Here is a 6,000-nt window from a genome sequence, read left to right as displayed (position 1 = left end):
TCCGGACAGTCTGTATGTATTCTTTGTCTGTAGTAGTTACATATTTTAATAATTTTAGTTATTTTGATTATTTTACCTAACAATTAATTTTAGTTTACATAATAATTAGGTATAACAATTACAGTTCTCTATTTTTGCATCAACCTAGAAAATATAAATTGCTGAACTATAAAACGTATAGCATAAATAAGAGTAATTGTAACAAATGAAATAATTGCAATGAAGAAGGTGTAAAATTGTAATGTCTATAAACTTGTTCTCTAAATTATCTTGTCACACTTCTATAAATAAGATACGAAGTTATAAATTGCTATCTGTATCAGCAATTGCATGCGTTGATAGTAATCACTTTATTACACAAAATTAGAATAAATACTTGTAATTGCAGTTATGATTGCGCTTCGAATGAAATTTTGTCTTTACAATTTATTTAAAAAATATATAAAAAGGTGAACTTTTAAGACAATCTTGATAATCGCAAAACTGCATTTGATCCCCATTTCAGTTAATAACCAATAGCGCTTAGTGGCAATTTTTCATAATAGTAGCTTAGTCCATAATTACACCCCACCTGCCTAAAAATAGTAGCACCCTTAAGTTGCGTGTGTTCCCTTATTTTTCACTAATAATGGTATATTGTTAAACTGGCGCGTTATGTGCACTGGATCGCGTCCGACGACGCCAAAAGTTCCTATCTTCAGGCCATATCCGTCTAGTTTTTGTGTGGTCTAATGTTAAAACCCATCAGGAAGACTTTGCGTCCTTCTGTTTTTAAATTTCACCGTTCTAATCAATGTCCCTATTAAACGGTAACAAAATCGTTTAGTTCCTGAATAAATTAAAAACCGGTAGCTTTGAAGTGATATTAAAACTTTGATAAATTAACTTTTTCAGATGTGTTTGCACAGAAAACTAACCTGAACTAAGTTGAGAGCCGACAGGATTATTTATGTAGAACAATATATGGTTAACGCCTACCTACCTGACTGTTTCACAATTTAATGTCTACGAGTTTACCTGAACTCGACGCAGAGGCCTTTTGAGAACTGGGGAAAAGCAATAATGTGAAGCGAGATACATAAAAGTCAACGAAAATGTATAAAAAGAGGAACACATCTAATTGTGTCTTAAATAGCCGACAAAGTCGTGTTTTACACGGACGAGGGTTGTTTGGCCGTTTAGAAGATTTAAAAGCGAAAACTAGAGCCGCTCCAGAAAAGAAACACATCATTGCTACTAATTATCCTAACACAATTCGTGTTCTCGGCGTTAAAACGCTTACTTTTGAGTAGACTCATAATTTATGGTTTTGTATTTAAGAGTAATCAAAGTGTGATAAAAATACTATAATATTATTCTGCATGCAAAAAAATTATGTTCTTTCATCAATTACATTTTTAGTTTCATGTTTGAAAATCAGTTTTTTAATAACTAAATCAGCTTCGCTTTTCTTTCTTCTTTTAATAAATTATGGTTTCAGACATTTTGGGCTTGTTCTTTGTGTTTCTAGAAATTCTTCTGGTTATCATTAGGGTTTGGAAAAGAGCTCCCCATCTCAATCTTCCTCTTCCTCAAAGGATGGCTCGAAGTTGTATCAATAAATGAACTCTTCAAAAGTGCAAAAACGAATTTATTCTCTCTGTGAATCTAGAAATTCTTCCTTCCGGCAAACCGCACAGATATTTGCTCTGTCCAGATTCCATCAGTGCAAGAATGAAAGAAAAGGCGCGTTTTCGACTACACCTGCGGATCAAAGAGGTGCCCTGAGGTGAAGGGAACGATGGAGCGACCCTTATGGCGCCACGGGCGTGCTGCTCCCTTGCTCGTCACGCGACCACAACACGCCACCCTGGCCCAACCCCGACCTCGAGCCCCACGGCACCGTTAACCACTAATAACTCCGAATTCCAAAAGACGCTGTGGTTAGAGGGCTAACCTTCGCTTCCTGCAAATGTAGGGTTCAATTCGAAAATCGAACCGAAAGAGGCGAAGGGTAATTGATTCGATCACGTGTGTTGCCGACAGTCGGAAACTTCTAAGTGTATTCATTATTTATTATTATAATAAGTGTTTTTATCATTGGATGACTACCTCTCTGAAGATTAATTACTAGGTAAAAGGTAAAAGTTTATGCAGCAACAGAGTTTGTTGAATCATAATGAATTATAGATAAAGTAAATCAATCGTAAGAATAATCTTGAAATAAAAAATGAAAGCTAAAGGAAACTGGAAGAGCAGAAGGAAGAATCCTAACATATACCTAATCTTCTTCAAATTCTATAAGCAGATAAAGCTACAAGATGGTAGATCTCTCCGATCTTCAATTTTCAGAAAGCGACAGAAGAACTACCGCTGCAAGTATAAAAAATACCACTGGTACACTGCGAAGGAAAAATGATTTAACACTGACACTCCAGTTCTGTGTTCTGCGAGTAGGAACAAAGCACTGTCGCGCCTCGTGCACTCATCCTTGTTCCCCTCATGTAAATCAGGGCCGTTTTGTTCTTTTTCTACCTGGGCCCGGTACGGCGCCACTTAAACACACCTCTGCATCTTTTAGCGGCACCGACACACGGCTCATCACCTCTTCTGACGGCTCGGTGAAGATGAGGCCGAGGGCTTCCCGATTGCTGCGTCATGGATTGACTATGCATATCCGGATGTCTATGCACAGTTCCTGTGGTTTCAACTCAAAGGTTCTGGGAATGGTAAGGTCGATCAAGGTTTTGTGTCGGTTGGGTAGACACGAAGATTTTTCGTTTTGTTGTTAGATACCTCACGACCAAGAATAATTGTTTTGGAAATAGTGCTCTATTTTCGGAATAAATTCGAGTTTTTTTTTTACATTGGTTGCAGTTAAATTTTAACAAGCTTTTCGGTTTCGTGTCCGAAACCGCATGATGTAATTACAAGTGTCCCCCAATTTGCAAAAATAAGCACGTGCATGGGGCCCTTCGAGGTGGATCCTGATGGGCCACACGCATTTTACAAATTTTCACGGTGCGTTTTGTCTGACCTGGCAGTCACAAGTTTCGGTTCTGTTAATAAGAGATTTGAAATGTTTCCATGTTGAGTTTTTGTTTTCTTTGACACCTGTCAATCTCTTCGAGTGGTAAAGTGCCGCGCCGAAAAAACCTTGATTTTTAATTGTGTTTGTATTATAAAATTTGCTTAATAAGAAAAGTTAATTAACTAATGGAAACCGTAATGGAGAATATTATTAAAAAAAGATGTAGGTTAATATAGCTATGAGTAAAAAATTGGTATGGGTGCTCTCGAAGTGTGAATTGTAAATGGGAAACGTCACGGCCCTGTGCGTTGGCGTAATTTCCATTTTAAATCGTTATTGTTAAAATGTATCTTTATTAATTTATCATAAATGTGCGATAATCTAGAATTGTTCAGAGTTTTGTAATAATTTTCGTGAACCGGGTTTTCGGAATTCATGGTTGAAAACGTTCGACAAACAGGCGGAATATTTCATCGCTGTGATCGTAAAAAAGACATTACATCTTCGATAAATCAATTGTCGGTCATGGCCTGATCCATCCTAATCGAAATCTAACCGGCTTTATCACAAATCAGTCCACGAGTCACTAATTGCCATTTAAGTATAACTTTCCGAAAATCAATTTAAATGCACAGATATCGGATAGCATGCCGTCCTTCTCGATGTTTGATAAATTATTATTTAACAAACCTAATTGCTGTATAATGGGCCATTTGTTGTTTATGATAGGCATGAAACCAACTCGACAACTACTCAAAAAAAGTAAAGTCACTCTCCGATAATTTATCAACTTTAATCCGCCACAACAGCAAGGGTGAACAAACAGCTTCTGCCACACTTTGTTGTGCTAACAGATTTATATAATGAAGACGTCACGGGAGCCGTGACTTTCATTTTTGAATATTGCTCAAATAATGAAGATGTCTTCGAGTATCAAATTGACGCTAACTTTTTATATCTATTCATATTACATTACTATTAAAGCTGTCAAATGAGTTTTTCTCTATTCAATAAAGGTTCTTTGTTTTGCTTATGTTTATCTTTGAGGATATTCAATTCAATTTTATAATTGACGTCAATTTATCAAAAAAAGTTTAATAAAAGTCTCTAGTATCTATTAAAATAAGACACTTTATTATTAGGTATTTCAATTCATTAATCAGGTTTCAGACAGTCTTATTCTTGGTTACTTCGGCGATTTTGCGCCACTAATTTGAAATAACATAATTATGAGAACTTGAATCTTATTTTTTCTTGTCCTCGCAAAACTTCAAGTAAATTTTGATTAAAAGTGGATTTTTCTTTAGCATTGTTATGTTCAAAAAATCCACATTAAAAAGCGTGAAATTTCAAACTTCCCACCCGAAATTTCGAATTCTTTGCTATGTCACTTACTTTGAATCTAAAACAAATCTTACTTTTATAGCTATTAAGACAACTAGTGTTTTATAGAGAGTTTAAAAGTTTTTTTAACTATAAAACACGAGTTGTCTTCAAGATTTTTTCTAACACTAATGTTTGTTTTATGAAAAATCTTCTTTGATTAAAAAATTCTTAGTTGTAACAAAATGTGTCAAAGTGTGGGGGGGTAAAGGGTGGGGTGGTAGGTTTCCTATAGTAACAGTAAACAAATTGTGAAAAAAACAATTTGCATCGGTTAAAATGTGCGAGAGTGTTTCTCAAAAAATTAAGGAAAAAGGTAAGGAATTACGGGGCAATTTGTTACCTGCAAAATCAAAACCCGCCTACGAAAAAGTGTGTCATTCATTTCATGACTGGAAAAATAAGAATGGCATCACGGAAGTAACGGAAGATGTCATTTTGACATTCCTGGATATGAGGGTAAGTGCGTAAATAGAAATGGAACATTTTTGAAAAACTAACACATTCACTTTTTAGTCGCAAAAGTTGTCACCAGCCTCATTGTGGCCAGAGTATTCCATGCTCTAGGCTACACTAAAAGCCAAAGACAACATACGAATTGACAAGTTTGGTGCTGTTATTCCTTTCTTAAAAAATTTAAATGTTGGTTATCGCAGTAAAAAGTCCAAGGTCTTGCCACAAGAGGAAATTAGAACATTTTTACAACAAGCGGATGAAGGGGAATATTTATTTGTCAAAGTAAGGAATAAGTTATACTTAGACATAAATTTTATGAAAATTTTCAGGTTGCACTGATCTTCGGAGTTGCTGGAGCCTGTAGAAAAGCCGAATTGGCCGCTATGGAATTCAGTGACGTACATGATTGTGGTGACACAATAAATGTCATTATTCCGGGTTCTAAAACCCACAAGGAACGACGATTCACCATTGTTAATGAAGGTTTTGGGGTTAATCCCATCGACTTATATAGACGTTATATTGTTTTGCGCCCCAGAAAATCACCTACAAGATTTTTCTTACATTACAATAAGGGAAAGTGCAGCTGCCAATGTGTGGGAATCAACACCTTTGGGGCAATTCCTAAGAAAATCGCAACATATCTTAAACTAGAAAATCCATCGAGTTACACTGGGCATTGTTTTCGCCGCATTTCGGCGACTCTTTTTGTTAATGCTGGTGAGTAGTCAGTTTATTATTCAGAACATATAATAAAATTTACAATGTAGGGGGAGATATTACGTCCTTGAAGAGACATGGATGATGGGAATCTGCGCAAAAGTAGCAGAATCTTATATTGAAGAGTCGCTGGAAGAAAGATTAAAGATAGCTAGACAAGTTTTTGGGAATGGAACATCTAATACTACCAGCGCCATTGGGAATGAAGTAGTCGAAGTAGAAGAATATGCTGGAAGAGAGTTTAAGAATGAAACGGCTATTACAAGAGCAACTGTGAATGAAATATTTGCAGAAGAAGCTGAAAACACATTAACGATGTTACGGGAGAAATGTGGTAGTTCTAACAACGTCGGTCAAAATTTCAATTACTGTACTTTTAACTTTTATGAAAAATGTAAGCAAAATGAATAACGTGAATTTTTGAATCGTAT

This window comes from Gnatocerus cornutus, chromosome 1, assembly GCF_029298725.1.
Source record: "Gnatocerus cornutus isolate USDA-ARS CGAHR chromosome 1, icGnaCorn1.1, whole genome shotgun sequence".
In the NCBI taxonomy this organism is placed as follows: domain Eukaryota; kingdom Metazoa; phylum Arthropoda; class Insecta; order Coleoptera; family Tenebrionidae; genus Gnatocerus; species Gnatocerus cornutus.
The sequence above is the reverse complement of the archived record's forward strand: the minus strand, read 5'-3'. Positions refer to the sequence as shown.